The sequence below is a fragment of the Sitophilus oryzae genome, unplaced genomic scaffold (genome assembly GCF_002938485.1).
Source record: "Sitophilus oryzae breed Bouriz unplaced genomic scaffold, Soryzae_2.0 scaffold_154_pilon_pilon, whole genome shotgun sequence".
Taxonomy (NCBI): Eukaryota; Metazoa; Arthropoda; class Insecta; order Coleoptera; family Curculionidae; genus Sitophilus; species Sitophilus oryzae.
In genome coordinates this window covers 1,043,163-1,070,900 of record NW_022146225.1, presented here as the reverse complement: position 1 = coordinate 1,070,900, position 27,738 = coordinate 1,043,163, and the positions used below count along the sequence as shown (strand labels likewise).

Below are 27,738 nucleotides of genomic sequence, written 5' to 3'. Positions count from 1 at the left end.
TTGGAATATTATATTTTCGGTAAATTATGGACTATAATTGGATTTAATCGGATTTTATTTACCATAATCTTAAAATGTATGATTATCATTTGCTACTAAGAAAAAATATATTTGAGAGAAACTATTCAGTCAACTTCACAATATTTATTATTGTTTGAACAGCAATTTTTATTTTTTAATACTTAAAATATAAAATAAATAATGTATATTTTTCGTACAGTTAAATAGATCTACCACTTTTTAACATAAATCTTGACAAAAACCAATTCTTCAGTATTAAACAGGTTGGTTCGTTCGTTATTGAAATTCCAATTAGCAGAATTACCGTTTTTAGACCACTTACTCTGAGATCCTATTCCTAGGGAAGGTACAATGGGATTGTTAAGTGTTTATAAACCATTCGTTGACATCGAGGAAACTTATGACTTCTGTTATGCTTTTCCTGGTTACATTTAAGATCTACGAAGCTATAGCTTTCGAGGAAAGAATTTTTGGTCCTATACAAAGCCGTAGGACTGTTTCCCCTTTTTTCGGGTCCTTGCAGCTTTGGCATAATTCGCGCCTTCACGCCGTTAGCCTGGCGATATCCTTTCTCAATTTCCTAAGGTCGTAAGGGACAAGTTTTTCTGGCTATTGTGCAGGTGTTTAAAGTTTTCAATTTACTGCTCGTCATAGATATAACGTGGAGAGAAATTCTTTACGGTAAGGCGAGTTATACAGGGTGGTTCGAACTGTATTACGGAAACTTAGGGAGCATATTCTGCAGATAAAAAGAAGTAAAAAACTTCTAATAAATATATGTCCTAAAATGCTAAGTTTCGGAGATACAGGGTGTAGAAATTTCATTTTTATTTCGATTTTTTCCAAATAATTTCTGAAGTAAAGTAAATATTTGGATGAAAATTGGTGTCTAATAGTTTTTTGACATGAGAAATTTGATTTTGATGTCATTATGATTCCTATTTGTAGAGGGCGCCACCTACATGTGATTTAACTGTTTTGAAGAGTAATAACTTTTTGTCCGTATCTGTATAGAACTGCTGAGTTAAAAAATATACATTTTCGTATTTTTTTACGTAAAAAATGTCTCTTGGTAAACATCGTTACGAGCAACCCTTCTCGAGATATTTAGAATGGGAATAGTCAATACATGTCATTATTGACAAAAAATAAACATGATGAGTAGATAGCTTATTGGACTAAAAAGATAAATTTGGAAAATTTTTAAATTAATTAACTAAAATTAAAATTTTAACCGCGTTTTTTGCAAAAAATAGATAAAAAATTGCACACCCGACTGCATATGTCTTGTCATCAAAGCTCTACTAAACAAGACTGATGCACACCACTGCTTCTAGTTGCATAAATTTGGCGCTAAATTTAAAAATGTGACTAAACCATGTAATTATCAATTTCGCCCCAAACTACGGTAAATCATATTTATTTGTGGATTCCAATCCATTAGCATTGTACCTACCTGTTTTTTTTATATTTTTTAACTTCAACTCTTTCAATGAAGAAAGCCTAGCTTTTTTTTCAAAAACAGGACAGTTTTTCTAATATATACGTACTATATAGAGAGAACTTCTCTAGCTTTACTAATTTCACTGAGAATAGCAGATATATGCAAACAATATGTGTCTTCTGAATTTCTTTGTACTATTGCAGTATTATTCTTTTTTAATTTCCATAATAATTAACAAGAACTAATAATTAAAAAAATATTTTTTTTCTTTACTTATAGAAGCATTATAACTGCCTTTAATATCTTTATCGAATAAGGCAATAAAGACCTTGTCCGATTGTAGTAGCTTTACTTCAAAAGATCCAAACGAGCTGGTTCTTTTATTTTTATTGTTAACAGAAAGGCCATACCGCGTCGCCGGTTGCATACGCTAAAAGGAATAGAAAGGATATGCCAGACTTCGTTAGATCCGGAAAACGGCTCATTTTAATATAAGGGCGAATGTATTTTTCAGCGGAAATTAGGGATTGTGATATTTAAGAAACAGTATCGATATTTAAAGATTATTGACACTTTTTTTTAAATATATCGATATTTTTTGGGTTCTGTAACAAAAAGAAAAAACAGAACCTTTATAAGATCACTTTGTTGTCTGTCCGTCTGTCTCTCCGTGCATAAAGACCTTATATTTCGGGAACGCGTTGAAGTATCGAGTTCAAATTAAAACTAAACAGGATGTCAAAGAAATAATGTATCTAACTTTAGTGGGTGATTCTACAGATAAAAGTATAACAAAAAATATGTCCTAAAATGCTTTCCGATGAAGTTAACTAAAATATTTTTTTTAAAGAAAATTAATATTATATCTAGATATCGTTAAAATAAAAACACTAAATCACCACAATACACCAAAACACTTTTACTTTTACACTGGACGCGCGTTTCGCTAACCATGTTAGCATCATCAGCAGATGATTATAAACTAAAGTACAATCTACAAGTTGAGCGTTTATATACTCGCCCAGTGGGCACCGAGTGGGCGTGGCAAAAACTAGCCAACCGAGTCAGAGCCAACTGAGCGTAACAGTTAAATTTCCCCCACTAGAGTAGTAGGAACAACAAACTTGAAGGAATGGGACCGTTGTCTCTGTTCATACTATCTTTACATTTATTAATTCTGATGCTTTCATATGCATCTAATTGCCTGTAATTTGAGATTTGTTTAATTAATTTTAAATTATTAAGATCTATACAATGTTCTTTATCAACAATATGTTCGGCAACGCAAGATTTATCCGGTTTACCATATCTTATCTGAGCTAAATGTTCTTTAAATCTAGTTAATATTGATTTTCTAGTTTGCCCAACATATTTCTGATTACAATCTTTACAAGAAATTTCATAAATACCCGACCTTTCCAGTGGAGGTGTTTTATCCTTTGGATTACCTAATAATTGTTGTAATTTATTATTAGCACTATACACAAGTTTATAATTTACATTCTTCAAAATTCCTTTTAGACCACGGGATAACTCTCTATCAAACGGCATCGAAAAATATTTAGACGTGTCTTTCTCCACTTGAAAAGTCGAATTTTCAGAAATCATTAACCTATACCTACGTTTTCTAATTAATTTATCAACTAGTGAAGGAGAATATCCATTACACTCAGCTACATTCCTAATGTAATCTCTTTCTATTTCATATCTTTCTTTGGAAAGTGGGAAACTAAGTTATCTATGAACTAGGAAATTTAAACTAGCCATTTTATGTTCAACACTATGATGTGATTCATTAGGAATATATCTGCGTGTGGTCGTATTTTTCCTATAGATATTAAATTCCAGGCAATTATTAATATTTCTAATAACTCATACATCTAGAAATGGTAATCTGTCGTTGTTCTCAATTTCATGCGTAAATTTAATGGAAGGAAAACGATTATTTAACTTAGAAATAAAATTATCTATGGTGTCTGAATGTGTGTCAAAAACAGCAAAAATATCATCCACATACCTAAACCAAACTCTTGGAAAATACTCAAACTGATTCCTAGCCTCCACTTCTATCGTTATTTCAAAATCGATATTCTGATACATCGATATAATTTATACATCCCTACTGCAAATCCACCGCTGGGTTACTATTTCCTACTGTAAAATTCGCTGCTGTCGTGTTCGCTTTTACAAAAGTCCCCAATTTGTCAAGATTTAAGCTATGCCAAAAGGAAATAACAACGTATAGGATTTTTTTCCACACTCTGTGTGTGCTTTTCCGAAACTGGTTACCTATGGTTATATAATTAACATATATGATTATCGACCTTATATTACACCCTTTTCTTCATAATATTAAAGGTCTAATAAATATGATTAGTACAAATCTGCTTTTTTAAATATTTATTATTTAAAAAAGCAGATTTGTACTATAGAATATGCTTTTGAAATATCTGATACTATATACTTTCTTTTTTAAAAATTTACATGTTAGTTAGACTTATGTCTCTATTATTTTTTTATTATTCTCTCTATAGAGGATGTACCAAAAGTTTGAAAACCTAACAACTTAATAATAAATAAGAAACCTCTCTTTTAAACTTTTTGGAACGCCCTGTACATTAATGCTAAGGACGAATAAACATGTCGAAAAAGGTTAAGTAAAACAAAATAAAAAACAAAAATGTTTAATAGAAACAAACTAAAAAATATAAGTACAATATTTTAGGGTATATGAAATAAAACAATTTTATTTCTATATATCAATATAATTTTCTATAAACGTTTACGTCAAAATATCGTTGGAAGCTGCAAAGCTTCTGGTCAATCTTAGTCTTCACTGTATCCAGGAGGCCTTATGTATCCAGTAATTTCCAATAATTGCTGTATTTCTTGATTGAGCTCGATTCTGAAAAGAAAAGAATGTTAAGGTTAGCAAATTAAAAGAAGAAATAGAACAACTTACTGTCAAAAAATAAGAAAAGAATAGTTGTATATTTTGATGATGAATTTTGAATATCCGTGGTATCGACAGAGCTTCTGGTCAGTCATGGTCTTCACTGTATCCAGGTGGTCATCTGTATCCAGTAATTTGCAAGGATTGCTGTATTCCCTACTTGGGCTTGATTCTGAAAAGAAAAAGAATGTTAACGTTAACAAATCAAAAGAAAAAATAGAACTGTCAAACTTACTGTCAAAAAGTAACAAAAGAATAGTTGTGTATTCTGATGATGCATTCTGTATATCCGTGGTATCGACAGCATGATATTCTATAGCTATGGTGAGCGACATCTTACATCATTGGGCTTGAACCTGAAATAATAGTGAATGACGAGGAGATGACCAAGAATAATTTCATCTCCTAATTTCGCGAACCCGGAGAAAATATTAGAATTATCGCAGAGCTTCTGGTCAGTCATAGTCTACACTGTATGCAGGTGATCATCTGTATCCAGTAATTTCCAACAATTGCTATTTCTTGCTTGAGCTTGATTCTGAAAAGAAAAGTGAAAGTTAAGGTTAGCAAATTAAAAGAAGAAATAGAACAACTTACTGTTAAAAAGTAAGAAAAGAATAGTTGTATATTTTGATGATGAATTTTGAATATCCGTGGTATCGACAGAGCTTCTGGTCAGTCATAGTCTTCACTGTATCCAGGTTGTCATCTGTATCCATTAATTTGTAAGGATTGCTGTATTCCTGCTTGGGCTTGATTCTGAAAGAGAAAAGAATGTTAACGTTAACAAATCAAAAGAAAAAATAGAACTGTCAAACTTACTGTCAAAAAGTAACAAAAGAATAGTTGTGTATTCTGATGATGCATTCTGTATATCCGTGGTATCGACAGCATGATATTCTATAGCAATGGTGAGCGACATCTTACATCATTGGGCTTGAACCTGAAATAATAGCGACTGACGAGGAGATGACCAAGAATAATTTCATCTCCTAATTTCGCGAACCCGGAGAAAATATTAGAATTATCGCAGAGCTTCTGGTCAGTCATAGTCTACACTGTATGCAGGTGATCATCTGTATCCAGTAATTTCCAATAATTGCTGTATTTCTTGATTGAGCTCGATTCTGAAAGAAAAGAATGTTAAGGTTAGCAAATTAAAAAGAAGAAATAGAACAACTTACTGTCAAAAATATAAGAAAAGAATAGTTGTATATTTTGATGATGAATTTTGAATATCCGTGGTATCGACAGAGCTTCTGGTCAGTCCTCTAGTCTTCACTGTATCCAGGTTGTCATCTGTATCCATTATTAATTTGTAAGGATTGCTGTATTCCCTGCTTGGGCTTGATTCTGAAAAGAAAAAGAATGTTAACGTTAACAAATCAAAAGAAAAAATAGAACTGTCAAACTTACTGTCAAAAAGTAACAAAAGAATAGTTGTGTATTCTGATGATGCATTCTGTATATCCGTGGTATCGACAGCATGATATTCTATAGCAATGGTGAGCGACATCTTACATCATTGGGCTTGAACCTGAAATAATAGTGACTGACGAGGAGATGACCAAGAATAATTTCATCTCCTAATTTCGCGAACCCGAGAAAATATTAGAATTATCGCAGAGCTTCTGGTCAGTCATAGTCTACACTGTATGCAGGTGATCATCTGTATCCAGTAATTTCCAATAATTGCTGTATTTCTTGCTTGAGCTTGATTCTGAAAAGAAAGAAAGTTAAGGTTAGCAAATTAAAAAGAAGAAATAGAACAACTTACTGTTAAAAAGTAAGAAAAGAATAGTTGTATATTTTGATGATGAATTTTTGAATATCCGTGGTATCGACAGAGCTTCTGGTCAGTCATAGTCTTCACTGTATCCAGGTTGTCATCTGTATCCATTAATTTGTAAGGATTGCTGTATTCCCTGCTTGGGCTTGATTCTGAAAAAGAAAAAGAACGTTAACGTTAACAAATCAAAAGAAAATAGAACTGTCAAACTTACTGTCAAAAAGTAACAAAAGAATAGTTGTGTATTCTGATGATGCATTCTGTATATCCGTGGTATCGACAGCATGATATTCTATAGCAATGGTGAGCGACATCTTACATCATTGGGCTTGAACCTGAAATAATAGCGACTGACGAGGAGATGACCAAGAATAATTTCATCTCCTAATTTCGCGAACCCGGAGAAAATATTAGAATTATCGCAGAGCTTCTGGTCAGTCATAGTCTACACTGTATGCAGGTGATCATCTGTATCCAGTAATTTCCAATAATTGCTGTATTTCTTGATTGAGCTCGATTCTGAAAAAGAAAAGAATGTTAAGGTTAGCAAATTAAAAGAAGAAATAGAACAACTTACTGTCAAAAATATAAGAAAAGAATAGTTGTATATTTTGATGATGAATTTTGAATATCCGTGGTATCGACAGAGCTTCTGGTCAGTCATAGTCTTCACTGTATCCAGGTTGTCATCTGTATCCATTAATTTGTAAGGATTGCTGTATTCCCTGCTTGGGCTTGATTCTGAAAAGAAAAAAGAATGTTAACGTTAACAAATCAAAAGAAAAAAAATAGAACTGTCAAACTTACTGTCAAAAAGTAACAAAAGAATAGTTGTGTATTCTGGATGATGCATTCTGTATATCCGTGGTATCGACAGCATGATATTCTATAGCAATGGTGAGCGACATCTTACACATCATTGGGCTTGAACCTGAAATAATAGTGACTGACGAGGAGATGACCAAGAATAATTTCATCTCCTAATTTCAATGAACCCGGAGAAAATATTAGAATTATCGCAGAGCTTCTGGTCAGTCATAGTCTACACTGTATGCAGGTGATCATCTGTATCCAGTAATTTCCAATAATTGCTGTATTTCTTGCTTGAGCTTGATTCTGAAAAAGAAAAGAAAGTTAAGGTTAGCAAATTAAAAGAAGAAATAGAACAACTTACTGTTAAAAAAGTAAGAAAAGAATAGTTGTATATTTTGATGATGAATTTTGAATATCCGTGGTATCGACAGAGCTTCTGGTCAGTCATAGTCTTCACTGTATCCAGGTTGTCATCTGTATCCATTAATTTGTAAGGATTGCTGTATTCCCTGCTTGGGCTTGATTCTGAAAAGAAAAGAATGTTAACGTTAACAAATCAAAAGAAAAAATAGAACTGTCAAACTTACTGTCAAAAGTAACAAAAGAATAGTTGTGTATTCTGATGATGCATTCTGTATATCCGTGGTATCGACAGCATGATATTCTATAGCAATGGTGAGCGACATCTTACATCATTGGGCTTGAACCTGAAATAATAGTGACTGACGAGGAGATGACCAAGAATAATTTCATCTCCTAATTTCGCGAACCCGGAGAAAATATTAGAATTATCGCAGAGCTTCTGGTCAGTCATAGTCTACACTGTATGCAGGTGATCATCTGTATCCAGTAATTTCCAATAATTGCTGTATTTCTTGCTTGAGCTTGATTCTGAAAAGAAAAGAAAGTTAAGGTTAGCAAATTAAAAGAAGAAATAGAACAACTTACTGTTAAAAAGTAAGAAAAGAATAGTTGTATATTTTGATGATGAATTTTGAATATCCGTGGTATCGACAGAGCTTCTGGTCAGTCATAGTCTTCACTGTATCCAGGTTGTCATCTGTATCCATTAATTTGTAAGGATTGCTGTATTCCCTGCTTGGGCTTGATTCTGAAAGAAAAGAACGTTAACGTTAACAAATCAAAAGAAAAAATAGAACTGTCAAACTTACTGTCAAAAAAGTAACAAAAGAATAGTTGTGTATTCTGATGATGCATTCTGTATATCCGTGGTATCGACAGCATGATATTCTATAGCAATGGTGAGCGACATCTTACATCATTGGGCTTGAACCTGAAATAATAGCGACTGACGAGGAGATGACCAAGAATAATTTCATCTCCTAATTTCGCGAACCCGGAGAAAATATTAGAATTATCGCAGAGCTTCTGGTCAGTCATAGTCGACACTGTATGCAGGTGATCATCTGTATCCAGTAATTTCCAATAATTGCTGTATTTCTTGCTTGAGCTTGATTCTGAAAAGAAAAGAAAGTTAAGGTTAGCAAATTAAAAGAAGAAATAGAACAACTTACTGTTAAAAGTAAGAAAAGAATAGTTGTATATTTTGATGATGAATTTTGAATATCCGTGGTATCGACAGAGCTTCTGGTCAGTCATAGTCTTCACTGTATCCAGGTTGTCATCTGTATCCATTAATTTGTAAGGATTGCTGTATTCCCTGCTTGGGCTTGATTCTGAAAAGAAAAAGAATGTTAACGTTAACAAATCAAAAGAAAAAAATAGAACTGTCAAACTTACTGTAAAAAAGTAACAAAAGAATAGTTGTGTATTCTGATGATGCATTCTGTATATCCGTGGTATCGACAGCATGATATTCTATAGCAATGGTGAGCGACATCTTACATCATTGGGCTTGAACCTGAAATAATAGTGACTGACGAGGAGATGACCAAGAATAATTTCATCTCCTAATTTCGCGAACCCGGAGAAAATATTAGAATTATCGCAGAGCTTCTGGTCAGTCATAGTCTACACTGTATGCAGGTGATCATCTGTATCCAGTAATTTCCAATAATTGCTGTATTTCTTGCTTGAGCTTGATTCTGAAAAAGAAAAGAAGTTAAGGTTAGCAAATTAAAAGAAGAAATAGAACAACTTACTGTTAAAAAGTAAGAAAAAGAATAGTTGTATATTTTGATGATGAATTTTGAATATCCGTGGTATCGACAGAGCTTCTGGTCAGTCATAGTCTTCACTGTATCCAGGTTGTCATCTGTATCCATTAATTTGTAAGGATTGCTGTATTCCCTGCTTGGGCTTGATTCTGAAAAGAAAAGAATGTTAACGTTAACAAATCAAAAGAAAAAAATAGAACTGTCAAACTTACTGTCAAAAAGTAACAAAAGAATAGTTGTGTATTCTGGATGATGCATTCTGTATTATCCGTGGTATCGACAGCATGATATTCTATAGCAATGGTGAGCGACATCTTACATCATTGGGCTTGAACCTGAAATAATAGCGACTGACGAGGAGATGACCAAGAATAATTTCATCTCCTAATTTCGCGAACCCGGAGAAAATATTAAGAATTATCGCAGAGCTTCTGGTCAGTCATAGTCTACACTGTATGCAGGTGATCATCTGTATCCAGTAATTTCCAATAATTGCTGTATTTCTTGATTGAGCTCGATTCTGAAAAAGAAAAGAATGTTAAGGTTAGCAAATTAAAAGAAGAAATAGAACAACTTACTGTCAAAAATAAGAAAAGAATAGTTGTATATTTTGATGATGAATTTTGAATATCCGTGGTATCGACAGAGCTTCTGGTCAGTCATAGTCTTCACTGTATCCAGGTTGTCATCTGTATCCATTAATTTGTAAGGATTGCTGTATTCCCTGCTTGGGCTTGATTCTGAAAAGAAAAAGAATGTTAACGTTAACAAATCAAAAGAAAAAATAGAACTGTCAAACTTACTGTCAAAAAGTAACAAAAGAATAGTTGTGTATTCTGATGATGCATTCTGTATTATCCGTGGTATCGACAGCATGATATTCTATAGCAATGGTGAGCGACATCTTACATCATTGGGCTTGAACCTGAAATAATAGCGACTGACGAGGAGATGACCAAGAATAATTTCATCTCCTAATTTCGCGAACCCGGAGAAAATATTAGAATTATCGCAGAGCTTCTGGTCAGTCATAGTCTACACTGTATGCAGGTGATCATCTGTATCCAGTAATTTCCAATAATTGCTGTATTTCTTGATTGAGCTCGATTCTGAAAAGAAAAGAATGTTAAGGTTAGCAAATTAAAAGAAGAAATAGAACAACTTACTGTCAAAAAATAAGAAAAGAATAGTTGTATATTTTGATGATGAATTTTGAATATCCGTGGTATCGACAGAGCTTCTGGTCAGTCATAGTCTTCACTGTATCCAGGTTGTCATCTGTATCCATTAATTTGGTAAGGATTGCTGTATTCCCTGCTTGGGCTTGATTCTGAAAAGAAAAAGAATGTTAACGTTAACAAATCAAAGAAAAATAGAACTGTCAAACTTACTGTCAAAAAAGTAACAAAAGAATAGTTGTGTATTCTGATGATGCATTCTGTATTATCCGTGGTATCGACAGCATGATATTCTATAGCAATGGTGAGCGACATCTTACATCATTGGGCTTGAACCTGAAATAATAGCGACTGACGAGGAGATGACCAAGAATAATTTCATCTCCTAATTTCGCGAACCCGGAGAAAATATTAGAATTATCGCAGAGCTTCTGGTCAGTCATAGTCTACACTGTATGCAGGTGATCATCTGTATCCAGTAATTTCCAATAATTGCTGTATTTCTTGATTGAGCTCTCGATTCTGAAAAGAAAAGAATGTTAAGGTTAGCAAATTAAAAGAAGAAATAGAACAACTTACTGTCAAAAAATAAGAAAAGAATAGTTGTATATTTTGATGATGAATTTTGAATATCCGTGGTATCGACAGAGCTTCTGGTCAGTCATAGTCTTCACTGTATCCAGGTTGTCATCTGTATCCATTAATTTGTAAGGATTGCTGTATTCCCTGCTTGGGCTTGATTCTGAAAAGAAAAAGAATGTTAACGTTAACAAATCAAAAGAAAAAATAGAACTGTCAAACTTACTGTCAAAAAGTAACAAAAGAATAGTTGTGTATTCTGATGATGCATTCTGTATATCCGTGGTATCGACAGCATGATATTCTATAGCAATGGTGAGCGACATCTTACATCATTGGGCTTGAACCTGAAATAATAGTGACTGACGAGGAGATGACCAAGAATAATTTCATCTCCTAATTTCGCGAACCGGGAGAAAATATTAGAATTATCGCAGAGCTTCTGGTCAGTCATAGTCTACACTGTATGCAGGTGATCATCTGTATCCAGTAATTTCCAATAATTGCTGTATTTCTTGATTGAGCTCGATTCTGAAAAGAAAAGAATGTTAAGGTTAGCAAATTAAAAGAAGAAATAGAACAACTTACTGTCAAAAATAAGAAAAGAATAGTTGTATATTTTGATGATGAATTTTGAATATCCGTGGTATCGACAGAGCTTCTGGTCAGTCATAGTCTTCACTGTATCCAGGTTGTCATCTGTATCCATTAATTTGTAAGGATTGCTGTATTCCCTGCTTGGGCTTGATTCTGAAAAGAAAAAGAATGTTAACGTTAACAAATCAAAGGAAAAATAGAACTGTAAACTTACTGTCAAAAAGTAACAAAAGAATAGTTGTGTATTCTGATGATGCATTCTGTATATCCGTGGTATCGACAGCATGATATTCTATAGCAATGGTGAGCGACATCTTACATCATTGGGCTTGAACCTGAAATAATAGTGACTGACGAGGAGATGACCAAGAATAATTTCATCTCCTAATTTCGCGAACCCGGAGAAAATATTAGAATTATCGCAGAGCTTCTGGTCAGTCATAGTCTACACTGTATGCAGGTGATCATCTGTATCCAGTAATTTCCAATAATTGCTGTATTTCTTGCTTGAGCTTGATTCTGAAAAGAAAAGAAAGTTAAGGTTAGCAAATTAAAAGAAGAAATAGAACAACTTACTGTTAAAAAGTAAGAAAAGAATAGTTGTATATTTTGATGATGAATTTTGAATATCCGTGGTATCGACAGAGCTTCTGGTCAGTCATAGTCTTCACTGTATCCAGGTTGTCATCTGTATCCATTAATTTGTAAGGATTGCTGTATTCCCTGCTTGGGCTTGATTCTGAAAAGAAAAAGAATGTTAACGTTAACAAATCAAAAGAAAAAATAGAACTGTCAAACTTACTGTCAAAAAGTAACAAAAGAATAGTTGTGTATTCTGATGATGCATTCTGTATATCCGTGGTATCGACAGCATGATATTCTATAGCAATGGTGAGCGACATCTTACATCATTGGGCTTGAACCTGAAATAATAGTGACTGACGAGGAGATGACCAAGAATAATTTCATCTCCTAATTTCGCGAACCCGGAGAAAATATTAGAATTATCGCAGAGCTTCTGGTCAGTCATAGTCTACACTGTATGCAGGTGATCATCTGTATCCAGTAATTTCCAATAATTGCTGTATTTCTTGCTTGAGCTTGATTCTGAAAAGAAAAAAGAAAGTTAAGGTTAGCAAATTAAAGAAGAAATAGAACAACTTACTGTTAAAAAGTAAGAAAAGAATAGTTGTATATTTTGATGATGAATTTTGAATATCCGTGGTATCGACAGAGCTTCTGGTCAGTCATAGTCTTCACTGTATCCAGGTTGTCATCTGTATCCATTAATTTGTAAGGATTGCTGTATTCCCTGCTTGGGCTTGATTCTGAAAAGAAAAGAATGTTAACGTTAACAAATCAAAAGAAAAAATAGAACTGTCAAACTTACTGTCAAAAAGTAACAAAAAGAATAGTTGTGTATTCTGATGATGCATTCTGTATATCCGTGGGTATCGACAGCATGATATTCTATAGCAATGGTGAGCGACATCTTACATCATTGGGCTTGAACCTGAAATAATAGTGGACTGACGAGGAGATGACCAAGAATAATTTCATCTCCTAATTTCAAGTGAACCCGGAGAAAATATTAGAATTATCATAGGCTTCTGGTCAGTCATAGTCTACACTGTATGCAGGTGATCATCTGTATCCAGTAATTTCCAATAATTGCTGTATTTCTTGCTTGAGCTTGATTCTGAAAAGAAAAGAAAGTTAAGGTTAGCAAATTAAAAGAAGAAATAGAACAACTTACTGTCAAAAAGTAAGAAAAGAATAGTTGTATATTTTGATGATGAATTTTGAATATCCGTGGTATCGACAGAGCTTCTGGTCAGTCATAATCTACACTGAATGCAGGTGATCATCTGTATTCAGTAATTTACAATAATTGCTGTATTCCCTGCTTGAGCTTGATTCTGAAAAGAAAAAAAAAATAGTTAACGTTGGCAAATGAAAAGAAGAAATAGAACAACTTACTGTCAAAATATATCAAAAGAATAGTTGTGAATTCTCATAATGAATTATTTATATCCGTGGTATCGACAGCATGCTATTCTATAGCAGTAGTGAGCGACATCTTACATCATTGGGCTTGAACCTGAAATAATAGCGACTGACGAGGAGATGACCAAGAATAATTTCATCTCCTAATTTCGCGAACCCGGAGAAAATATTAGAATTAAGGCAGAGCTTCTGGTCAGTCATAGTCTACACTGTATGCAGGTGATCATCTGTATCCAGTAATTTCCAATAATTGCTGTATTTCTTGATTGAGCTCGATTCTGAAAAGAAAAGAATGTTAAGGTTAGCAAATTAAAAGAAGAAATAGAACAACTTACTGTCAAAAAATAAGAAAAGAATAGTTGTATATTTTGATGATGAATTTTGAATATCCGTGGTATCGACAGAGCTTCTGGTCAGTCATAATCTACACTGAATGCAGGTGATCATCTGTATTCAGTAATTTACAATAATTGCTGTATTCCCTGCTTGAGCTTGATTCTGAAAAGAAAAAAAAATAGTTAACGTTGGCAAATGAAAAGAAGAAATAGAACAACTTACTGTCAAAATATATCAAAAGAATAGTTGTGTATTCTCATAATGAATTCTTTATATCCGTGGTATCGACAGCATGATATTCTATAGCAGTAGTGAGCGACACCTTACATCATTGGGCTTGAACCTGAAATAATAGCGACTGACGAGGAGATGACCAAGAATAATTTCATCTCCTAATTTCGCGAACTGGGAGAAAATATTAGAATTAAGGCAGAGCTTCTGGTCAGTCATAGTCTACACTGTATGCAGGTGGTCATCTGTATCCAGTAATTTACAATAATTGCTGTATTCCCTGCTTGAGCTTGATTCTGAAAGGAAAAAAAATAGTTAACGTTGGCAAATGAAAAGAAGAAATAGAACAACTTACTGTCAAAATATATCAAAAGAATAGTTGTGTATTCTCATAATGAATTCTTTATATCCGTGGTATCGACAGCATGATATTCTATAGCAGTAGTGAGCGACACCTTACATCATTGGGCTTGAACCTGAAATAATAGCGACTGACGAGGAGATGACCAAGAATAATTTCATCTCCTAATTTCGCGAACCCGGAGAAAATATTAGAATTAAAGCAGAGCTTCTGGTCAGTCATAGTCTACACTGTATGCAGGTGGTCATCTGTATCCAGTAATTTACAATAATTGCTGTATTCCCTGCTTGAGCTTGATTCTGAAAAGAAAAAAAAATAGTTAACGTTGGCAAATGAAAAGAAGAAATAGAACAACTTACTGTCAAAATATATCAAAAGAATAGTTATGTATTCTCATAATGAATTCTTTATATCCGTGGTATCGACAGCATGATATTCTATATGAACCTGAAATGAAACCTATATATGAACCTGAAATAATAGCGACTGACGAGGAGATGACCAAGAATAATTTCATCTCCTAATTTCGCGAACCCGGAGGAAATATTAGAATTAAGGCAGATCTTCTGGCCAATCTTAGTCTTCATTGTATCCAGGTGGTCATCAGTATGTAGTAATTAACAATGAATGTTGTAGTCCAAGTCGAGAATCCAGCTGAATATCAACAGCATATGTATCTTGAAATCCTACGTGTACAACATACATAGGTATATGTAAAACAATCACAAGTCAAGCTAAAATCTTACTTTTAATGTATGGAACAATTTTTTCTACTTAAATTGATTCAACTCCGTAGAAAGATCCACATCAGCAATCCATCACATTCAATCCGGTGTATCCTTTAAGTACCTCCGCGTGTGTTAAAGTGTAAATGTCGCGTTTCAATATCGTTTATTAGATGCCATCCCTGCTGGTTATACCACCATGCAGTAGTCCCTAACATACCGTACCCCCTAAAAAGATGACATCTTCACTAATAATATTTGAGCAGTCTATCAACCGCGCTGCGTTATCTTAACGTTCTCTAGATGCCATCCCTGCTGGCTATGCCACCAAGCAGTAGTCCCTAACATACCGTACCGAGCTAAAAATATGACATCTTCACTAATAATATTTGAGCAGACTATCAACCGCGCTGCGTTATCTTAACGTTCTCTAGATGCCATCCCTGCTGGCTATGCCACCAAGCAGTAGTCACTAACATACCGTACCGATTTAAAAAGATGACATCTTCACTAATATTATTTGAGCAGTCTATCAACCGCGCTGCGTTATCTTAACGTTCTCTAGATGCCATCCCTGTTGGCTATGCCACCAAGCAGTAGTCCCTAACATACCGTACCGACCTAAAAAGATGACATCTTCACTAATACTATTTGAGCAGTCTATCAACCGCGCTGCGTTATCTCAACGTTCTCTAGATGCCATCCCTGCTGGCTATGCCACCAAGCAGTAGTCCCTAACATACCGTACCGACCTAAAAAGATGACATCTTCACTAATAATATTTGAGCAGTCTATCAACCGCGCTGCGTTATCTTAACGTACTCTAGATGCCATCCCTGCTGGCTATGCCACCAAGCAGTAGTCCCTAACATACCGTACCGACCTAAAAAGATGACATCTTCACTAATACTATTTGAGCAGTCTATCAACCGCGCTGCGTTATCTCAACGTTCTCTAGATGCCATCCCTGCTGGCTATGCCACCAAGCAGTAGTCCCTAACATACCGTACCGACCTAAAAAGATGACATCTTCACTAATAATATTTGAGCAGTCTATCAACCGCGCTGCGTTATCTTAACGTACTCTAGATGCCATCCCTGCTGGCTATGCCACCAAGCAGTAGTCCCTAACATACCGTACCGACCTAAAAAGATGACATCTTCACTAATACTATTTGAGCAGTCTATCAACCGCGCTGCGTTATCTCAACGTTCTCTAGATGCCATCCCTGCTGGCTATGCCACCAAGCAGTAGTCCCTAACATACCGTACCGACCTAAAAAGATGACATCTTCACTAATAATATTTGAGCAATCTATCAACCGCGCTGCGTTATCTTAACGTTCTCTAGATGCCATCCCTGCTGGCTATGCCACCAAGCAGTAGTCCCTAACATACCGTACCGACCTAAAAAGATGACATCTTCACTAATAATATTTGAACAGTGTATCAACCGCGCTGCGTTATCTTAACGTTCTCTAGATGCCATCCCTGCTGGCTATGCCACCAAGCAGTAGTCCCTAACATACCGTACCGACCTAAAAAGATGACATCTTCACTAATAATATTTGAGCAGTCTATCAACCGCGCTGCGTTATCTTAACGTTCTCTAGATGCCATCCCTGCTGGCTATGCCACCAAGCAGTAGTCCCTAACATACCGTACCGACCTAAATAGATGACACCTTCACTAATAATATATGAGCAGTCTATCAACCGCGCTGCGTTATCTTAACGTTCTCTAGATGCCATCCCTGCTGGCTATGCCACCAAGCAGTAGTCCCTAATATACCGTACCGAGCTAAAAAGATGACATCTTCACTAACAATATTTGAGCAGTCTATCAACCGCGCTGCGTTATCTTAACGTTCTCTAGATGCCATCCCTGCTGGCTATGCCACCAAGCAGTAGTCCCTAACATACCGTACCGACCTAAAAAGATGACATCTTCACTAATAATATTTGAGCAGTCTATCAACCGCGCTGCGATATCTTAACGTTCTCTAGATGCCATCCCTGCTGGCTATGCCACCAAGCAGTAGTCCCTAACATACCGTACCGACCTAAATAGATGACATCTTCACTAACAATATTTGAGCAGTCTATCAACCGCGCTGCGTTATCTTAACGTTCTCTAGATGCCATCCCTGCTGGCTATGCCACCAAGCAGTAGTCCCTAACATACCGTACCGACCTAAAAAGATGACATCTTCACTAATAATATTTGAGCAGTCTATCAACCGCGCTGCGTTATCTTAACGTTCTCTAGATGCCATCCCTGCTGGCTATGCCACCAAGCAGTAGTCCCTAATATACCGTACCGAGCTAAAAAGATGACATCTTCACTAACAATATTTGAGCAGTCTATCAACCGCGCTGCGTTATCTCAACGTTCTCTAGATGCCATCCCTGCTGGCTATGCCACCAAGCAGTAGTCCCTAACATACCGTACCGACCTAAAAAGATGACATCTTGACTAATAATATTTGAGCAGTCTATCAACCGCGCTGCGTTATCTTAACGTTCTCTAGATGCCATCCCTGCTGGCTATGCCACCAAGCAGTAGTCCCTAACATACCGTACCGACCTAAAAAGATGACATCTTCACTAATAATATTTGAGCAGTCTATCAACCGCGCTGCGTTATCTTAACGTTCTCTAGATGCCATCCCTGCTGGCTATGCCACCAAGCAGTAGTCCCTAACATACCGTACCGACCTAAAAAGATGACATCTTCACTAATAATATTTGAGCAGTCTATCAACCGCGCTGCATTATCTTAACGTACTCTAGATGCCATCCCTGCTGGCTATGCCACCAAGCAGTAGTCCCTAACATACCGTACCGACCTAAAAAGATGACATCTTCACTAATAATATTTGAGCAGTCTATCAACCGCGCTGCGTTATCTTAACGTTCTCTAGATGCCATCCCTGCTGGCTATGCTACCAAGCAGTAGTCCCTAACATACCGTACCGAAGATGACACCTTCACTAATAATATATGAGCAGTCTATCAACCGCGCTGCGTTATCTTAACGTTCTCTAGATGCCATCCCTGCTGGCTATGCCACCAAGCAGTAGTCCCTAATATACCGTACCGAGCTAAAAAGATGACATCTTCACTAACAATATTTGAGCAGTCTATCAACCGCGCTGCGTTATCTTAACGTTCTCTAGATGCCATCCCTGCTGGCTATGCCACCAAGCAGTAGTCCCTAACATACCGTACCGACCTAAAAAGATGACATCTTCACTAACAATATTTGAGCAGTCTATCAACCGCGCTGCGTTATCTTAACGTTCTCTAGATGCCATCCCTGCTGGCTATGCCACCAAGCAGTAGTCCCTAACATACCGTACCGACCTAAAAAGATGACATCTTCACTAATAATATTTGAGCAGTCTATCAACCGCGCTGCGTTATCTTAACGTACTCTAGATGCCATCCCTGCTGGCTATGCCACCAAGCAGTAGTCCCTAACATACCGTACCGACCTAAAAAGATGACATCTTCACTAATAATATTTGAGCAGTCTATCAACCGCGCTGCGTTATCTTAACGTTCTCTAGATGCCATCCCTGCTGGCTATGCTACCAAGCAGTAGTCCCTAACATACCGTACCGACCTAAAAAGATGACATCTTCACTAATAATATTTGAGCAGTCTATCAACCGCGCTGCGTTATCTTAACGTTCTCTAGATGCCATCCCTGCTGGCTATGCCACCAAGCAGTAGTCCCTAACATACCGTACCGACCTAAAAAGATGACATCTTCACTAATAATATTTGAGCAGTCTATCAACCGCGCTGCGTTATCTTAACGTACTCTAGATGCCATCCCTGCTGGCTATGCCACCAAGCAGTAGTCCCTAACATACCGTACCGACCTAAAAAGATGACATCTTCACTAATAATATTTGAGCAGTCTATCAACCGCGCTGCGTTATCTTAACGTTCTCTAGATGCCATCCCTGCTGGCTATGCCACCAGTAGTCCCTAACATACCGTACCGACCTAAAAAGATGACATCTTCACTAATACTATTTGAGCAGTCTATCAACCGCGCTGCGTTATCTCAACGTTCTCTAGATGCCATCCCTGCTGGCTATGCCACCAAGCAGTAATCCCTAACATACCGTACCGACCTAAAAAGATGACATCTTCACTAATAATATTTGAGCAGTCTATCAACCGCGCTGCGTTATCTTAACGTTCTCTAGATGCCATCCCTGCTGGCTATGCCACCAAGCAGTAGTCACTAACATACCGTACCGATTTAAAAAGATGACATCTTCACTAATATTATTTGAGCAGTCTATCAACCGCGCTGCGTTATCTTAACGTTCTCTAGATGCCATCCCTGTTGGCTATGCCACCAAGCAGTAGTCCCTAACATACCGTACCGACCTAAAAAGATGACATCTTCACTAATAATATTTGAGCAATCTATCAACCGCGCTGCGTTATCTTAACGTTCTCTAGATGCCATCCCTGCTGGCTATGCCACCAAGCAGTAGTCCCTAACATACCGTACCGACCTGAAAAGATGACATCTTCACTAATAATATTTGAGCAGTCTATCAACCGCGCTGCGTTATCTTAACGTACTCTAGATGCCATCCCTGCTGGCTATGCCACCAAGCAGTAGTCCCTAACATACCGTACCGACCTAAAAAGATGACATCTTCACTAATACTATTTGAGCAGTCTATCAACCGCGCTGCGTTATCTCAACGTTCTCTAGATGCCATCCCTGCTGGCTATGCCACCAAGCAGTAGTCCCTAACATACCGTACCGACCTAAAAAGATGACATCTTCACTAATAATATTTGAGCAGTCTATCAACCGCGCTGCGGTATCTTAACGTTCTCTAGATGCCATCCCTGCTGGCTATGCCACCAAGCAGTAGTCCCTAACATACCGTACCGACCTAAAAAGATGACATCTTCACTAATAATATTTGAGCAGTCTATCAACCGCGCTGCGTTATCTTAACGTTCTCTAGATGCCATCCCTGCTGGCTATGCCACCAAGCAGTAGTCCCTAACATACCGTATCGACCTAAAAAGATGACATCTTTACTAATAACATTGCAACAACCGCCTACCAACCGCATTGACAAATCAAACGGAAACATTTCGTACCGACTTATCAAGATGGCATTCTTTTATAACTAGTTTATCGACCTTACAGAGTACGCTTAACATTAAAGGCTTGAACATATAATGCGCTTGTATATTATGCTAATTTATGGCAGCAAAACCAAAGACATTTATTGCTTAAAAATATCTGAAAATCCTTTTATGATTGAAAACCTGAAGTCTTAACAAGGGGTAATTTGTGGACATGTGACAGTTACAGACAAAATTCACAAAACCTATATGGGTAATTCTGGAATATGGAATAACATGAAATTGCTGGAGCTCCAGACTCAAATAAAGGGCAATGTAGGAAAAACACTCACACCATACTTTTCATAGGAGACAGACATTCTCGAGCAATAAACATCAACAGAAATTTCACTCTCATAAAAATTAACAATAAGCGCAAAATATGCCCAAACTTTCGATTATCGAACGAAATATTTAATTTTTATTCTTTGGAATGTACTATACTATACCCGTTAGAATGCCATCCCGGTAAGTGTGCTAAATCGTGCATTCATTCCGATAAAACTCGATCAGTCGCAATTCTATCTCCGATAGATGTCATCCCGGCAATTCTTGCCTAAACGATAAAATTCTAAACGATCCTAACAAGATGACATCTTCTCTAGAAACCTTTCTAATAATCGCGTACTCGCAATACCATTTCCGATAGATGTCATTCCGGCAATTCTTGCCTAAACGATAAAATTCGAAACGATCCTAACAAGATGACATCTCTAAAAACCTTTCTACGTACTCGCAATATCATCTAATTATTTCCCATAGATGTCATCCCGGCAATTCATGCCTAAGCGATAAAATTTGAAACGATCCTAACAAGATTAATCTTCTCTAAAAACCTTTCTAGTTATCACGTACTCGCAATATCATTTTCTATAGATGTCATCCCGGCAATTCATGCCTAAGCGATAAAATTCGAAAGATCCTAACAAGATGATATCTTCTCTAAAAACCTTTCTAGTAATCACGTACTCGCAATATCATTTCCGATAGATGTCATTCTGGTAATTCTTATTTAAACGATAAAATTCGAAACGATCCTAACAAGATGGCATCTGATCTAAAAACCTTTCTAGTAATCACGTACTCGCAATATCATTTCCGATAGATGGCATCCCGGCAATTCTTGCCTAAACGATAAAATTCGAAACGATCCTAACAAGATGACATCTTCTCTAAAAACCTTTCTAGTAATCACGTACTCGCAATATCATTTCCGATAGATGTCATTCCGGTAATTCTTACCTAAACGATAAAGTTCGAAACGGTCCTAACAAGATGACATCTGAACTAAAAACCTTTCTAGTAATCACGTACTTGCAATATCATTTCCGATAGATGTCATCCCGGCAATTCTTGCCTAAACGATAAAATTCGAAACGATCCTAACAAGATGACATCTTCTCTAAAAGCCTTTCTAATAATCGCATACTCGCAATACCATTTCCGGTAGATGTCATCCCGGCAATTCTTGCCTAAATGATAAAATTCGAACCGATCCTAACAAGATGGCATCTTCTCTAAAAACCTTTCTAATAATCGCGTACTCGCAATACCATTTCCGATAGATGTCATCCCGGCAATTCTTGCCTAAACGATAAAATTCGAAACGATCCTAACAAGATGACATCTTCTCTAAAAATCTTTCTAATAATCGCGTACTCGCAATACCATTTCCGATAGATGTCATCCCGGCAATTCTTGCCTAAATGATAAAATTCGAACCGATCCTAACAAGATGGCATCTTCTCTAAAAACCTTTCTAATAATCGCGTACTCGCAATACCATTTCCGATAGATGTCATCCCGGCAATTCCTGCCTAAACGATAAAATTCAAAACGATCCTAACAAGATGACATCTTCTCTAAAAACCTTTCTAATAATCGCGTACTCGCAATACCATTTCCGATAGATGTCATCCCGGCAATTCCTGCCTAAACGATAAAATTCGAACCGATCCTAACAAGATGACATCTTCTCTAAAAACCTTTCTAATAATCGCGTACTCGCAATACCATTTCCGATAGATGTCATCTCGGCAATTCTTGCCTAAACGATAAAATTCGAACCGATCCTAACAAGATGACATCTTCTCTAAAAAGCTTTCTAATAATCGCGTACTCGCAATACTATTTCCGGTAGATGTCATCCCGGCAATTCTTGCCTAAACGATAAAATTCGAAACGATCCTAACAAGATGACATCTTCTCTAAAAACCTTTCTAATAATCGCGTACTCGCAATACCATTTCCGATAGATGTCATCCCGGCAATTCCTGCCTAAACGATAAAATTCGAAACGATCCTAACAAGATGACATCTTCTCTAAAAACCTTTCTAGTAATCGCGTACTCGCAATACCATTTCCGATAAATGTCATCCCGGCAATTCTTTCCTATATGATAAAATTCGAAACGATCCTAACAAGATGACATCTTCTCTAAAAACATTTCTAATAATCACGTACTCGCAATACCATTTTCGATAGATGTCATCCCGGCAATTCTTGCCTAAACGATAAAATTCGAAACGATCCTAACAAGATGACATCTCTTCTACAGCTATGTCTAATAATCCATTTAATTTGAATCTCAGCGAATTATTTCACCTAACAAAACCGCATTTTCGATCTATCTATCTATTTATTTATCTCTTTTCCAAAATTTAATGCTTTTCGAAGTATGAGATATGTATCAACGCAATTTGTCACGAAGACAGTGTGTGTAAATATGTAACCTGTAAAAATATAAAAAAATCGAAATAACAAAATATAACAATCACATAAAATGACATATCCATGCAAAATAGAGGGTGGTCCGAATTGTATTCAAGAAACTTATGCAGCATATGCCGCAGATAAAAAAAAATTAAAAAGTGATTATATAAGTTGTCTTAAATTGCTTCGTTTCGGAGATAGAGGGTGTAAAAATTTAATTTTTATATCGAAAATAATTTCTAAACTAACGGCTATATTTTGATGAAAATTAGTGTCTGGGAGTGTTTTGACATGAGAAATTTCATTTTGATGTCAATATGACTCCTACTTGTAGGGGGCGCCATCTACGTGTTTTTCAATTGAGTTGAAAAGTAATACTTTTAAAGTAGTAAACTTTTCGTCCGTACCTGTATAAAATTACTAATTGAAAAAATACACTTTTGCGTAATTTTCTACGTAAAAAATATCTCTACGTAATAATCGCTACAAACAACCGTTTTCAAGATATTTGGAATGGAAATAGTCAATACATATCATTATTTAAAAAAATAAACATGCTGACTAGATAGTTATTTGACTGAAATTTTAAATTTGGGAACTTTCAATTTTTGTTAAATTACTCAAAAATTTTTCTTCCAAAAATGATGATAAAACAGTTTCTGTTGAACTTTTCGCACAACAATATTTCAGATTTATGATTTGTGTCGAATAACTATTTAGTCAACATGTTTAAAATATGTTAATGATGATAAGTATTGATAATTTCGATTGCAAATATCTCGAAAACCATTACTCACATTTTTTACGCTTTTTTTGGAACTTTAGTTTCGGAGATATACATTTAATCGGACATTTTTAAAAAAATTAATTTTATTTTTCAAAAACTATTAGAGACAGAGTTTACCAAAAAATGCTTTTTATAACTACTAGTGGGTAAATGAATTTCTAGATATATTACGAATTTTTTTTGGAACTTTAGTTTCCGAGATATAAATTTAATCGGACCTTTTTAAAAAAATTAATTTTATTTTTCAGAAACTATTAGAGGCAAAGTTTACCAAAAATGCTTTTTATAACTACTAGTGGGTAAATGAATTTCTAGATATATTTTTTTTACGATATTTTTTACGCAAAAAACGTCGTAAATGTATATTTTTTACTTAATGGTTTTATACAGGTACGGACGAAAAGTTATTCCTCTTCAAACCATTTAAAAAACATATGTAGGTGGCGCCCTCTACAAATAGGAGTCATATTGACATCAAAATCATATTTCCCATGTCAAAAAACTCCCAGACACCAATTTTCATCTAAATAGTGACGTTACTTCAAAGATTATTTGGAAAAAATTGAAATAAAAATGACAATTCTACACCCTGTATCTCCGAAACTAAGCATTTTGGGACATATATTTATCGGGACGTTTTTAATTATTCTTATCTACATAATATGCTGCCGAAGTTTGGGGAATACAGTTCGGGCCACCCTGTATAGTATTTTCCCGGATTGTTTTTAAAAGAGGATTTTTTATTATTATTGACATTTTGAAAAAAATGCATTCTTCATAAAAAAAATATTTATTCTAAAATGGCTAATCCCGTTTATATTTTTTTCTAAATTTGTATACGGTTTAGAGAAAATAAAAAAAAACATGAAATATAAATAAAATTTTTCCTAAATTCTAAAAACCAAAGGCGTTTCTATGGTAATATGTACAGGGTGTCCCAGAAATAAGTGCAAATATTTTAACATCAGAAACACGCCTATGAGGTTTTTTTGCGAAAAAAAAAATATTTGAAAAATCAAAATTTTTTGAAAAAATTTTTGGAATATTTTTTAGTTTTTAGTTAAAAAACATAACTTCTTGATAATATGGCAACATAGGCATTAGATTAGATTTACAAGAAAGAAAATCCAGAAAAGATCCAGTGGTTCTCAAAATTTTAGCAAAAAATCATTTTTTTTAAATTTTCAAAGTAAAATAACTCCGTTATTTTGGACTTATTTGAAAAACGATAAAGAGAAAATATGTTTCTTTTATCGAGATCTACCACCCCTTAAAATGCTTGCACTTATTTCTGGGACACCCTGTATAATTCGATTTCATTCTTTGGTAGGTGATTAGTATTAATTTTGATTAGCGTCATATTCAAATATACTATCAACCCAATTAAATAGATGCAATACGATCAAAAAAAAAATTAACAATACAGAGTACTTTGTAAGGTAACAGCAGAATAACATACATGTAAAATTATATTAGATTTTTTAGCCAATTTGTTCTAAAACTTTTATATCGCACTGTACATCAACCATGAATAATTAATAAGAAACATATATTAAACGCTTGTAAAAAACTATCAATAATTCTTTTATTTTGTCTATTTTATTAATGCTGGACACTAGAATAATGCAATACTAAGTAGATATTTTTAATAAATTTTTCCAAAAAATTAATTTATAAATATAAATATAGGTACATTTTAATCACAATGAAAAATACAAATAACAAGCAATAATTGTTGAAAAAAATCACTTACTACAATGTCATCACATTATTTTGAAAGATTTTCCAGATCATATTGTAGTCCAGTATCTTCAAGATGTTTCACCCATAAAAATCCGCGAAGAAAAAGACATCAGAAGCACCTCAGTAAGTTATCTAGAGAAAAAAAATGTCTGTTAAAATAAAGCCATGATAATAGATCAATATTAAACTTACAAAGAGAGTAGCCTTAATTTTTCAATGTCAACATTTTCCAAAAAGATCTTTTGATGATTGAACTGCTATATCTGTAGCTTGGCTGTTTAATGTACTCCATCTTGACAGCAATCTAAAGAAAGGAAATTGTTAAAAATGGCCGCTATAAAAAATTGAGCATCGTACATTGTGTACAGGTAATTATTGTAGGTATTTTACAAATTCCTATTCAGATAAATTTGCAAATGGTTCATAACTGCTTCAAAAAAATACATTTCCTAGGGCTGTCTTGGTGTCCTGCTAGTTTATTTCAACTGATATACGAACTTCCATAAATTCCAGATGTTGAAAAAAAATTAGGTCGTTTTGAAATCTACGTCATCATGGCGGGAACTTTCTGGAAAGGACGCCGATCCGTTTTTTCTAAGAAAAATCAAAATAAATACTTTAAAAACAGTACCAAACGTTAACAGAGCTTATCAGTCGCGTTTTAGTAAAAATCTTTCAGAAAAACGGACTAATTTTAGGTCAAAAATTACGATTTTCGAAAAGCCCGCCATTCTAAATCAATTCTCTAGCATGCTTTTGAAAATGAAATCTGTCCACTTACCAGCAAAATATCCAGAGAAATCCACCATACAGTTTCCAACGGCTTTGAACCAAACTTCAACACCCATAAAAATCACGTTTTCGGTAAGATTTTCCAGAAAAAAAAACACTTCCAGTGACGACGGGAACTTGTTTCATAGAACCACGGTAAAATTTTCGAGAAAACCAGTGAAAATCCGGGAAAAATTGAGAAAAATCTGGAGAGCTAATTAGGACGACGCTAAGACAATCATGGTACTTGTGAAATGGCTCCTCCTACTAGTCGAAAAATTACCGCGAAATCGGTGGAGATTTGTAACGGTCGCCGATGACGTTTAAGGGATGAAACATTATTATTTATTAATAAATAATGTACTAATTTATCAGGTACTTTATTTTTTTTCTAATCAAAGTTATTTTATTGACAAAATGATGTATGGAATCAAGATTTTAAAATATAATGAAACCGAAAAATGAGCTTTATCAATAATATTGAAATGTATTTTTTTAATACCTTAAACTTATTTTTTTTGCAATAATTTATCAAAAACTCATAGTAAACACTAAAATTCATAATTTCCTTGGTTATATTTACTAATTAGGCAGAAAGGTATTTTAGTGTTTTTTTAAGAGTATTGGTACTTATATATTCCACATAATATATTTTTTGTATATCTATTTAGGTACAAAATAAAGTTATTAATCAATCATAGTGGTGATGTTTTAAATTTTAATGGGTTTGGAATATTTATTTTTTCGAATATACAAAGTGGTTCGAATTGTATATATTTGGGAAACTTGCCTACATATTCTTATAAATATGTTCTAAAACGCTAAAAGTCGATATATGGATGAAAATTGGTGTTTGGGACACATTTTTGACATGGGAAATTTTGATTTCGACGTCAATATGACTCCTACTTGTAGGGGGTGCCGCCTACACATTTTTTAACTGGTTTTAAGAGTAACAACTTTTCGTCTGTAGCTCTATAAAACTGCTGAATGAAAAAATATAAATTTTCGCCATTTGTTACGTCAAAAAGATCTCTTGGTAAAAATTGCTACAACTGATGGTTTTCGAGATATTTAGATAGAAATTGAACATGTTCACTAGACAGTTATAATAGATTGAAATCAAAAAATTGAAATGTTTTGTGTCAAAGATTCCACAGAAACTGTTTCATTTTTTTTTCTAGAAAACCTTATGGTTAATTTAAAAAATAATAAGTTCCCAGATTTATCCCTTTGGTCAAATAACTATCTAATAAATATGCTTATTTTTTGTCAATGATGACATGTATTGTTATTTTCAATTACAAATATCTTGAGAACGGTTAGTCGTAGCGATTTTTACCAAGAGGCCTTTTCGACGTAAAAAACTGTGAAAATG

The 27,738-nt window shown here is 34.9% G+C and overlaps 1 protein-coding gene and 4 long non-coding RNA genes across 5 annotated transcripts in view; 1 reads left to right on the top strand and 4 right to left on the bottom strand.

The window, feature by feature from the left end:
* The window catches only part of LOC115879014 (glutamate receptor ionotropic, kainate 2), a 409,701-nt gene that overhangs the window by 304,647 nt on the left and 77,316 nt on the right, over window positions 1–27,738 (top strand). The window lies entirely within an intron of this gene.
* Window positions 4,252–5,150, bottom strand: LOC115879019. The gene is made up of 3 exons (XR_004049653.1): window positions 5,016–5,150; window positions 4,428–4,590; window positions 4,252–4,370 (listed from the first exon to the last, which is right to left on the bottom strand). It is a non-coding gene; the product is annotated as an uncharacterized LOC115879019 (long non-coding RNA).
* Window positions 9,756–10,436, bottom strand: LOC115879018. Its single transcript, XR_004049652.1, has 3 exons — window positions 10,325–10,436; window positions 9,962–10,267; window positions 9,756–9,898 (listed from the first exon to the last, which is right to left on the bottom strand). It is a non-coding gene; the product is annotated as an uncharacterized LOC115879018 (long non-coding RNA).
* LOC115879016 lies at window positions 11,523–13,383 on the bottom strand. The gene is made up of 6 exons (XR_004049650.1): window positions 13,269–13,383; window positions 12,678–12,840; window positions 12,315–12,619; window positions 12,089–12,251; window positions 11,727–12,031; window positions 11,523–11,665 (listed from the first exon to the last, which is right to left on the bottom strand). It is a non-coding gene; the product is annotated as an uncharacterized LOC115879016 (long non-coding RNA).
* On the bottom strand, window positions 13,978–14,881 carry LOC115879017. Its single transcript, XR_004049651.1, has 4 exons — window positions 14,807–14,881; window positions 14,442–14,746; window positions 14,078–14,382; window positions 13,978–14,017 (listed from the first exon to the last, which is right to left on the bottom strand). It is a non-coding gene; the product is annotated as an uncharacterized LOC115879017 (long non-coding RNA).